At 42.5% G+C, this 12,233-nt stretch overlaps 1 pseudogene; it reads right to left on the bottom strand.

Moving 5' to 3' along the window:
- Nucleotides 1,113-5,067, bottom strand: LOC110434717 (annotated as a pseudogene).

Genomic DNA, 12,233 nt, shown 5'->3' with positions numbered 1-12,233 from the left:
TGGAGCCCCGAGACGCTGCCGCGCAGGGCGCCATGGCCGCGAGGCTCAAATCCAAGCTCATCGTGTGAGAGTCAAAAACACTCCACGTGTCCCATTAAAAGTGTTTTTGACTTTGGATACCATGTTTGACTATTCATTTTATTTATTTTTTTTGCAAACTATAAAAATAAATAAATTAATTTTAAAATATCTCTAATGATAAAATAAGTCATAACATGGTCAAACAAGATGACACAATCCAAAATATCATTTTTAGTGGGAGGGAGGGAGGGAGTAGGTTGGAGTGAAATGAATGTATGTCAAATTACATTCTTTAACTTGTTCATCAATTGAGAAAATAAAAATAGGAAGCTACTTTTAGGGTATAGCTGCTCCATAAAAATTGGAAGCTACATTCTTTAACTTGTTCATCAATTGTCAAATTATTTATATGTGGCTCATACATCATGTGTATAGCGATATATGGCATGTACACACGCTAATACACATGGATAATTTTCTAAGGCTCTTTTTGGATCCACCTAGCTAAACTTTAGATGTTAAAAGTAGTCAGCTCAAGTTTAGCTAGGACTATTTGAATCCTCTAGCTAATGGGTCTTTATTATGACCCTCTTATCTTTTCTTCCTCCCTCCATCTCCCCTGCGAGGAGCAAAGCGGGTGCATCCCCCATGCCCGCATCATGGGCCTTAGTCTCCTCTGGCCGACCCGAACTTCGGCCGCCCCTCATGTGGCCACTATTTGACTCTATGGAGTGCCGATGAACGCGCACAAGTACAAAAGTCGCTATTGTGTTGCCGAGGTTTGCCGAATGCTAAAATCGCTTGGGAGCGGTGCCGCACGCGAATGGGCAAAAGTGAACACGGTTGAGCAGTCCCAAATGCACAGATGCGGGAAAAATATGTGAGGGCAATTTGGTCATTACCAATTTTAGTTGTCATTAAATATGATGAAACAACTAAAGAGACTATGTATATTTTAGCTTTCAGCTAAAGTTTAGTTGGGTTTAGTTGTGGCTATTTTGACTCACCGCAGCTAAATTTAGCCTGCTAAAGTTTAGCTGGTGATCTAAACAGGATCTAAAGTAGACGAAAGTGTCTATTGCTTTTAGTAGTCAGCGAATAATAGTTCTCTAAATTTTGCAAATAATGTATAAGCCTCAATCAATGTCTATATGCTCAAAAAGCTCAAGTAATTGTACCAAACACTTCTTTATTTTCTATGCGAGTGAGTTGTGGAGAAAGTAAAATGTGCTTTCAACTGTGCACTATTTTTTTTAAAAAGCTCAAGAGTTTTATTTAATCACATCAGGATTACAATCTATGTTTCCCAATTCTCCAAGCAACTCTGGAGCTTGGTCAAACCAGGAATGAAAAGGTTAAGAACTGGATGCCATCCTTGCATTAACAGTGCACTAATTCGTGCCCTCAACTATGCACGTAAACGCTTACATACATAAGCGCACACTTACCTCTATGAATGCACGCACGCACACTCTATTCTTATGAGCACCTCTGAAGAACTGAGTTAGACTGACAAATCTCGAGATTGACGAAGTCACCACAAGCATCTCGCTGTCGACGAGCACGTCGTCTACCACTGAAAGCATAACACCGTTAAATCCTGGAATAAATCCAGGAAGATGCGAGCACTCGTGTCAAGTCGGGAACTTGAACCTGGGTGGATAGATTCCACCACAAGGAACCCAACCAGCTGATCTATGATCAATTCGCGCATCATAGAGACTTTTAAGTGTAGCTGCCACCAAAAGTATAGGCGAATAAAATGTTTGCCACATTTTTCTTGTAAACTTTGGTAATTATAGAAATATGTCAACAACACATAAGACACACAGCTATGAAAGTTTGACAAGCTTCTATGGCATGAAACCAAACACAAGCCAACATGTCCCCCCCTCCCGATAGTGGCGAAGCTATAGAACAAAATAGAGGAGGTGCATGTGCCTTGTGGGTGCATAAACCTGTCTCATGGAAGTTGCATATATGGTGAAACCTTAACTAATTTTACTATTTTTCTATTGTTTAGGGGGTGCATTTGCACCCAGTGCTTATAACTTAGATTTGCCCCTGCCCCAAGAGCGTGGTATGGTAAGGTTTAGACATGTACTGCTGAAGAGGATGTCCCCCAAGAGGGAGAAACCTCCACCACCTCCTCCTAGGAAAATAACATAATTTGTGCCGAATGCAGCAACGCCAACCCCGGCAACGAGAAAGACAAACTGGTGAAGTAGTGCCATTGTGCCACTATGTCGAGCTTGCAGTGGAGGATGGGCTATGGCTACAAGTAGGGAGAGCGACACACTTACACGGGGAGTTCGACGACTACCTCATGGAGAATTTATCATGCCTCCCTGTGTACCTTGACGACACCTGCCACAATGACTTCTACAAGCACTACCCGTGGCTGTTGGTCCACTACTTGTGACTGCCCTCGCCGGCCCACGACGGCGACCTACGCTTCGACGCCGGTATGTATCGAATGTTCCTCACGGTGAACATGTAGTTCGTTGATCGCGTCATCAAGACGTGCTCTCACTGGATGACGGTGACCTTGTCATCGTCCATGACTGCCACCTCTGGGTGCTCTCCACCTTCCTCAATCGCAAGTGCCCTGTGCTGGCGTCGGGTTCTTACTCCACTTGTTGTTCCCCTCCCCCAAGAACTTCAGCGTCATCCCCGTCTACGATTATCTCTTTCGAGGCCTCCTCAACGTGGACCTCATTGGCTTCTAGAACGGCGACTACGCGAGCCACTTCGTTGTCTGCTGCTCGTGCCACCACGACGTCTCTAGTGGTGGTGGCCGAAGTGGGAACATGACATGCATCAACTACTAGGCCCGACCGTCGTGGTCAAGACCCTCTCATCGATGCATCCACCTTTCAGTTGGTGGATCCAAACAATACCAAACTGTTAGTTAGTTAGCTAATATTAATTGTATATTATTAGCCATTTAACTATTACTTCAAAAATGCATGAGACACACAATTCTCGATGTATAAAAGTGTGTCATACATGATACACCACCTTTTTGTTTTCTTTTGCAAATATATATAGTGTGCAAACTACACTCGGTGACCTAATTAAGTTTGTGTGGAAAAAAGCTCAAATGTATGTATGAGACACATACTTTTTCGGACACGAATGAGCCGTGTATAATTCTGTTCTGCAGAGACGCATGCATGACACTACTCGATAGTAAAGTTTGATGATTGTGTGAAGGGACGTGCACAATTGATCGATGCTGGCGGTGGCGTTGATCACTTACCAGGACTCCGACGGTAGCGTTGCCGATGCCGGTGCTCACGGATGCAAAGCAGACACCACGCGCGAAGTCGTTGATGCCGTTCCTTGACAGAGATTGTATTGTACTACTTCAAAATTTGCCCATTCTTTGTTCATTCTATATTGTATGTATAAACTCTAGGCATTAGTTGAATCACTCAATCACAAGGGGAAAAAATGGTGCTAGGGTTTACGGGTCTGGTCTTGTGCGTTTGCGGATATCCATATTTACTTGTGTCTATTTAATTTATACTAACAGCTGTAGCTGCCGCACATCCACCCGACAGAAAGCTAGCGGTCGAGTTCAGATCCGATGCAAGGCGATGGCAGCATGCATGGTCGAGCTCGCAAGGAAGGCGGCGGCCTTGGTGAGGATCGAGTGGGCGGCACGGGTGACAGCCACACGGCTTGTGCGGAACTACCACGACGTGCAGCAGCACAAGAACAGGTACTACGTCGTCATCTGGTAACAATTTGATCATTTATGGACAATTGGACTTATATTTCTTTGATGTTTAGAATTCATAAAAATAATTTACTTTTTTAAAAAATTGGCATATATTTGTGTTATTTCCAAATTGCACCACTCCGTCCAATAAATTACACAGAAGAAATCATTGTAAACATAGTAATAAGGCAGTGTAAATATAGCTATAAGACACTGTTAGTGCATTCGCAAAAATCTAGTTGTTAAGAGAGACCAAGACAACCCGTTGTTAGCTTTACGGACTCATTTTTTCTCTTCGAAACGAAGACAATACTGGTACTCTGTGAACAATACGCACTCCGTTTCGTTTCTTTTTACTTAGTGCTTGAGACACACAATTGTTGATATGTAAAAGTGTATGAGACACACAGTTCTCTTTTGCAAATATAATGTGCAAGCTACACTCCATGACCTAAGTGTAAGTGTATGCAGGAAAGCTCAAGTGTCTGTATGAGCCACACACCGCTCTGCTTCGGACGTGAATAAGCCGTGCACAATTCTGTTTTGCAAAGACGCATGTGTGGCGATACTATTCGGTTACGCAAGCTGATCGAGCGACGAATTAAAAAGAACAGTTAGAATAGTATATGGCCTTATTTAATTGCAAATTTTTTTGCAATATAGTACTCTCATTCGTATTTAATAAATACTATTATTTAATTAATGATTAACTAGGTTTAAAAGATTTGTCTTACAAATTACAAACAAACTGTGCAATCAGTTATTTGTTTTATCTATATTTAATGCTCTATGCATGTACCGCAAAATTGGATGTGATAAAAATCTGAAAAGTTTTATAAAATTTTTTAGAACTAAACAAGACCATAAGCGCAACACAATTGGCTGGGGAGTGGGGACGTACGACGGAGCACTTACCAGGACTCTGTCAGTGGCGTTGTCATGCCCGTGCCCGCGGACGAAAAGCAGACGCCGTACGCGAAGTCGTCGATGCCGTAGGCTGGGTCAAGTAGGTCGGCACGTGCGGCGGCAGGCCGAGCGCCTCGGAGATGAAGTCCGGGGGCACCGGGGCAGCCGTCCGGCCGTTGCCGAACCAGCCGGTGGCACGCGGCCCGCCTGGCATGTCACGACCGTAGGAAAGGAAGTCGGCTGGGTGGGGTCGTGGGGATCTGGTTGTTGTTGCCCGTGTCCACCATCCAGTCCCCAAACACGACCACCGCCGGCGCACTCGGCGTCACAGCCTGTGCGATGCTGCTCATCGTCGTCAGCAGCAGCACCAGCAGCGCCGCCGCTTCGGCCCCAGAACGGCAGGTCGGCGCCATTGGGAGCGTGTGTGTTAGTGACAGTGTATGTGATGCAGCTGACGGCGAGCGAGTGGTGTTTTGAGAGCGTGCTTCTGGCTGAACGCAGTTTTTTTTTTCATACATGTTCAACATCTGCTATCCTCACCGTTCAACATTGCATTGAGATGTGTGCAATCCAAATCAGTAATGTGAAGCAGCAGTGAAGAAGTGTGAAGTAGCAGTGGGAGAGTACAAATGCACGAATCTCAAAGCACTTTTGGATGGTGTAGATAGTACATGTTGAGCATGTACATGCTATATCACAATATTGGTGCTTCTTGTTTCTTGCAGCAATAATGGAGGTGACTAGGTGAGCTGGTAAAGGTGGCGGGAAGGCAACTGAGCGCCGCCGCTTGTTTAGGCCATGTCGAGTTCAAAAAATTTTTGTAAAATGTTTTAGATTTTTCGTCACATCAAATCTTGTGGTACATATATAAAGCATTAAATATAAATAAAAAATACTTAATTACACAGTTTATCTGTAATTTGTAAGACGAATCTTTTGAGCCTAGTTAGTATATGATTGGACAATATTTGTCAAATACAAACTAAAGTGCTACAATGTTCATTTTGCAAAAATTTTTGGAACTAAACAAGGCTTTAGTTCCCAAAAGTTTTTGCAAAATTCTTCAGATTTCCCGTTATATTGAATCTTGCGTCACATGCATGGAGCACTAAATAGATAAAAAATAACTAATTGCCTAGTTTATATGTAATTTGCGAGACGAGTCTTTTGAGCCTAGTTAGTTTATGATTGGACAATAATTATCAAATACAAACAAAAGTGCTATAATGTCTATTTTGCCAAAAAAATTTGGAACCAAGGTCACATTTACTTCCAAATTTTTTTGCAAAATAGGAATAGTAGCACTTTCGTTTGTATTTGACAAATATTGTCCAACCATAGACTAACTAGGCTCAAAAGATTTGTCTCGCAAATTACAGGTAAACTGTGCAATTAGTTATTATTTTTATCTATATTTAATGCTCGATACATATGTCGCAAGATTCGATGTGATGGAGAATCTGATTTTTTTTTACAAATTTTTTTGGGAACTAAACAAGGCTAGTTCAAAAAAATTTCTAGATTTTTCATCACATCGAATTTTGCAGCACATACATAAAGCACTAAATATAGATTAAAAAATAACTAATTGCATAGTTTGTTTGTAATTTACGAGACGAATTTTTTGAGTCTAGTTAGTCCAGGATTAGATATAATTACCAAATACAAATAAAAATGATACACTATCCAAAACTAAAAATTCTCACCAAGGCCTTGTTTAGTTCAACCCGAAATCCAAAGAGTTTTCAAGATTCCCCGTCACATCGAATCTTGCGGCACATGCATGAAGCATTAAATATAGACAAAAACAAAAACTAATTACACAGTTTGTCTGTAAATCGCGAGACGAATCTTTTGATCCTAGTTAGTTCATAATTGGACAATATTTGTCAAATAAAAACGAAAATAATACAGTAGCGAAATCCAAAAATTTTTTGGAACTAAACAAGGCCCAACTGAACAAGGCCTAAACAAAGCCTAGGTTTAGTTGCATCGTGCACAATGTGTACGCGTCCTTGCGTCCACGCCATTGCATTGCATCATGACAGGAACTAGCAATAACTGCATACGTCATATAGTAGGTTCATTTAGGCCTTGTTTCACCCCAAAAACCAAAAAAAATTCGAGATTCTCCGTCACATCGAATCTTTCGACACATGCATGAAGCATTAAATATAGACAAAAATAAAAAGTAATTGTATAGTTTACCTGTAAATCGTGAGACGAATTTTTTAGTCATAGTTAGTCCATGATTGGACAATATTTACCACAAACAAACAAAATGCTACAGTAGCGAAATCCAAAAAATTTTCAAGCTAAACAAGGCCTTACTTTTCTCTTGTAGCAAGGCCTTGTTTTGATGAAAATTTTTGCAAAATGCTACTGTAGCATTTTGTTTGTATTTGATAATTGTTGTCCAATCATAAACTAACTAGGCTCAAAAGATTTGTTTTACAAATTATAGGCAAACTGTGTAATTAGTTATTTTTTATCTATATTTAATGCTTCATGCATGTGCCGCAAGATTTGATATGACGGGGAATATTGACTACTCTCTCCGTTCAAAAATAAATGTACATCTCGTTTTTCGAGGAGTCAAATATTTTTAAGTCTAACTAGAAATATATGAAATAATATCAATATTTGTACGTATAAATAAGTATATTATGAAAGTATATTTCATACTCAATCTAATGATATATATTATATATGATAAATATTAGTTTATTTTGCAAATAATGTATGAGCCACAGTCAATGTCTATATGCTCAAAAAGCTCAAGTAATTGTACCAATCACTTCTTTATTATCTATGCGAGTGAGCTGTGTGCAAAAAGTAAATTGTGCTCTTAACTGTGCACTATTTTTTTTAAAAAAAAAGCTCGAGGGTTTTATTAAATCACATGAGGATTACAATCGATGTTTGCCAATTCTCTAAGCAAATCTGGAGCTTGGTCAAACCAAGAATGAAAAGGTTAAGAACTGGATGTCATCCTTGCATCAACAGTGCACTAATTCGTGCCCTCAACGATGCACGCAGACGCTTACATACACGAGCACACACTCACTCCTATGAACGCAGGCACACTCACCCTACTCTATGAGCACTTTCGAAGAACCGAGTTGGACCGACAAATCTCGAGATTGACGAAGTTACCACAGACGTCTTGCTGTCGACGGGCACGTTGTCTATCACTGAAAGCATAACACCGTTAAATCCTAGAATAAATCCCAGAAAATGCGAGCACCCATATCAAGTCAGAAACTTAAACCTGGGTAGATAGGTTCTACCACAAGGAACCCAACCAGCTCATCTACGATCAGTTCACACATCATAGAGACTTTTAAGTGTAGCTGCCACCAAAAATATAGCTAATAAAATGGTTGCCACATTTTTCTCGTAAACTTTGGTAATCAAAGAAATGTGTAAACAACACATAAGACACATACCTATGAAAGTTTTTTTTTGAAACAATACGCTAGAACTTTATTCATTCAAGATAGTTACGTTGTTCATCAAAGAATCTAGAATAAAGCTAGGGGGCTCATTGACCTAGGCGACTCATCGACCCAAGTACAATATGAAAGTTTGACAGGCTGCTATGGCGTGAAACCAAACACAAGCCAGGATGTCCCCTAGGAGCGTGGTACGGTAAAGATTTAGACATGTACTTGCTGAAGAGGGTGTCCCCCAAGAGGGAGAAGTCTCCACCACCTCCTACTAGGACTGCGGAATTTGTGTCGAATGCAGCAGCGTCGACCTTGACAACGAGAAAGACAAACTAGTGAAGTAGTGCCACTGTGCCACCATGTTGAGCCTGCAGTGGAGGATGGGCCGATGGGCTATGGCTACAAGCAGGGAGAGCGACAAACTTGCACGGGGAGTTCGACGGCTACCTCACGGAGAATTTCTCATGCCTCCCCGGGTACCTTGACGATGCCTGCCACAATGACTTCTACAAACACTACTTGTGGCCGTTGGTCCACTACTTGTTACTGCCCTCGTCGGCCCACAACGGCAACCTACGCTTCGACGCCGGTACGTACCGAATATTCCTCGCGATGAACATGTAGTTCGTTAATCGCGTCATCAAGGCGTGCTCTCACCGAACGATGGTGACCTTGTCATCGTCCATGACTGCCACCTCTGGGTGCTCCACACCTTCCTCAGTCGCAAGTGCCCACGTGTCGGCGTCGGGTTCTTACTCCACTTGTTGTTCCCCTCCCCCGAGAACTTCAGCACCATCCCCGTCTACGACGATCTCTTTTGAGGCCTCCTCAATGCGGACCTCATTGACTTCTAGAACGCCGACTACGCGTGCCACTTCGTTGCCTGCTGCTCGTGCCACCTCGGCGTCTCAGAGCAAGAACACGACAGGCGTCAACTACTATGGCCTGACCATTGTGGTCAAGACCCTCTCATCAATGCATCCACCTTTCAGTTGGTGGATCCAAACAATACCAAACTATTAGTTAGTTACCTAGTATTAATTGTATACTATTAGTCACCTAACTATTACTTCAAAAATGCATGAGACACACAATTCTCCATGTATAAAAGTGTGTTATACACCACCTTTTGTTCTCTTTTGCAAATATATATAGTGTGCAAACTACACTCTGTGACCTAAGTGTGTACGAAAAAGCTCAAATGTATGTACAAGACACACACTTCTCTGCTTTCGGACGCGAATGAGTCGTGCATAATTCTGTTCTGCAGAGACGCGTGCATGGCGACACTACTCGGTAGTGAAGTTTGATGATTGTGTGAAGAGGTGCGCACAACTGATCAATGTCGGCGGTGGCGTTGATCACTTACCAGGACCCCGGCGGTAGCGTTGCCGATGCCGGTGCTCGCGGATGCAAAGCAGACGCCGCGCGCGAAATAGTCGATGCCATTCTTAGACAGAGATTGTATTGTGCTACTTCAGAAATTTGTTCGTTCTTTGTTTATTATATACTGTATGTATAAACTCCAGGCATTAGTTGAATTACTCAATCACAAGGGGAAAAACTGGTTCTAGGGTTTACGGGCCTAATCTTGTGCACTTGCGGAAATCTATATTTATTTATGTGTATTTAATTTATACTAATAGGTGTAGCTGCTGCACATCCGCAAGGGGCGAGCGATCGAGTTCAGATCTAGAATGCAAGGCCATGGCAGCATGATCGAGCTAGCAAGGAAGGCGGCGGCCTTGGCGAGGATTGAGTGGGCGGCACGGGTAACAGCCACACGGCTGGTGTGGAACTACTGCGACGTGCAGCAGCGCAAGAACAGGTACTACGCCGTCTATCTGGAACACCGACCATTTGTGAATAATAATTTGATCATTTATGAACAATTTGACTTGTATTTCTTTGATGTTTGGAATCCATAAAAATAATTTTCTTTTTTTAAAAAAAATTGGCATATATTTGTGTTATTTCCAAATTGCATCACTCCATCTCAATAAATTACACAGAAGAAATTATTGTAAACATAGTAATAAAGTAGTGTAAATATAGCTATAAGACAGTGTTAGTGCATACGCAAAAATCTAATTGTTGAAAGAGACCAAGTTGTTAGCTATACGGAACGAAGACAATACTGTACTCTGTGAACAATACGCTCCGTTTCGTTTCTTTTTACTTCATGCATGGGGCACACAATTGTTGATATGTAAAAGTGTATGAGACACACAGTTCTCTTTTGCAAATATAGTGTGCAAGCTACACTCCATGACAGTGTAAGTGTATGCAGGAAAGCTCAAGTGTAGGTATGTACGAGCCACACACCGCTGTGTATGTACGAGCCACACACCGCTCTGCTTCGAACGTGAATAAGCCGTGCACAGTTCCGTTTTGCAGAGACGCATGTGTGGCGATACTATTCGGTTAAGCGCACAGCTGATCGAGCGACCGATTAATAAAAACAGTTAGAGCCTGTTTGGTACAGCTTACAACAGCTTCATGAACTGTTTTTTTGTTAAACACTTGTTTCCAAAACAGCTTTATGAGTGAAGCTGTTTTTTTTCTCTCTCACAAAAACATAAGTGAGATGAAGCCGTAGCTTATTGCAGCTCTCTCCTTCATTTCTTTCTCCCATCTATGTAAAAAGTAGTTGGTGAAGCTATTTTACTAAACACATTTTTCAAAATATCTTAGCTTCATTTAGGAAGTTGCTCATAAAGCTATTTTATAAAAAAACAGCTTTACTAGTGAAATTGAGTTGTGCCAAATAAGGCCTTAGAAGAATATATGACCTTATTTAGTTGTAAATTTTTTTACAAAATGGACACTATAGGACTTTCATTTGTATTTAATAAATATTATTCAATTATAGACTACCTAGGCTTAAAATATTTGTCTCGCAAATTACAGATAAACTATGCAATTAATTATTTTTTTTATCTATATTTAATGCTCCATGCAAGTGCTGTAAGATTCGATGGGATACAAAATCTGAAAAAAAAATATAAATTTTTTTAGAACTCAACAAGGCCATAAGCGCAACACAATCGGCTGGAGAGTGGGGACGTACAGCAGGGCACTTTCCAGAACTCCGGCAGTGGCGTTGTTCGATGCCCGTGCTCGCGGACGAGAACCCTATACCTGGGCATGCAGCACGAGCCCGTGAGCACGGCCCGAAGCCCGTCATTTTGGCCCGGCTCTAGCCCGGCCCGGCCCGAAAGTCATTGGGCTCGGGCTGGCACGGCACGGGGCTGCAGGCCGTGCTTGGGCCGCACTTCAGGCCCGCGGGCCGGCACGGTCCGGTCCGTCAAATAACAACATTGTATAAAATAACTCATTTTAATATCTAAATCTATTCTCTACATCTGTCATATGTATTTGAATGTGTTCTTTATACTGATGAAGTGATGAATTGATGAATGTGTTTGAAATATGCTTTTAAATCTATGTTTATTGATATGTTATTGTTCAACGGGCTATGGGCTGGCCCGGCCTGACGGGCCCGCCCGGTACGCAAAATGGCCCACGGGCCCGTGCCTGGGCCGGAGGTCAGGCCCGCAGGCCGGTAAGGCACGGCCCGCAGGGCACGACGGGCCCCATCGGCCCGTTAGGCAACGTGCCGGGCCGGCCCGTTGCCCAGGTATAGAGAACCCCAGACGCTGTGCGCGAAGTCATCGATGCCGTAGGGTGGGTCGAGGTAGGTCGGCACGTGCGGCGGCAGGACGAGCGCCTCGGAGATGAGGTCCGCGGGCATCGGGGCAGCCGCCTAGCCGTTGCTGAACTGGTCGGTGGCACGCGGCTCGCCTGGCATGTCGCGGCCGTAGGGCGAGAAGTTGGCTAGGTGGGGATATGGTGCTGTTGCCCGCAGGGGCAGAGGGTAGTGGAGGCTAAGGCCTTGTTTAGTTCCAAAAATTTTTGCAAAATCGATACTGTAGCATTTTCGTTTGTATTTGACAAAAATTATCCAATCATGGACTAACTAGGCTCAAAAGATTCGTCTCGTCAATTTCGACCAAACTGTGCAATTAGTTTTTATTTTTATCTATATTTAATACTCCATGCATGCGTCTAAAGATTCGATATGACGGAGAATCTGAAAAATTTTGCAAAATTTTTTGGGAACTAAACAA

The sequence above is a fragment of the Sorghum bicolor genome, chromosome 4 (genome assembly GCF_000003195.3).
Source record: "Sorghum bicolor cultivar BTx623 chromosome 4, Sorghum_bicolor_NCBIv3, whole genome shotgun sequence".
Classification (NCBI taxonomy): domain Eukaryota; kingdom Viridiplantae; phylum Streptophyta; class Magnoliopsida; order Poales; family Poaceae; genus Sorghum; species Sorghum bicolor.
This window is presented reverse-complemented; position numbering and strand designations above follow the sequence as displayed.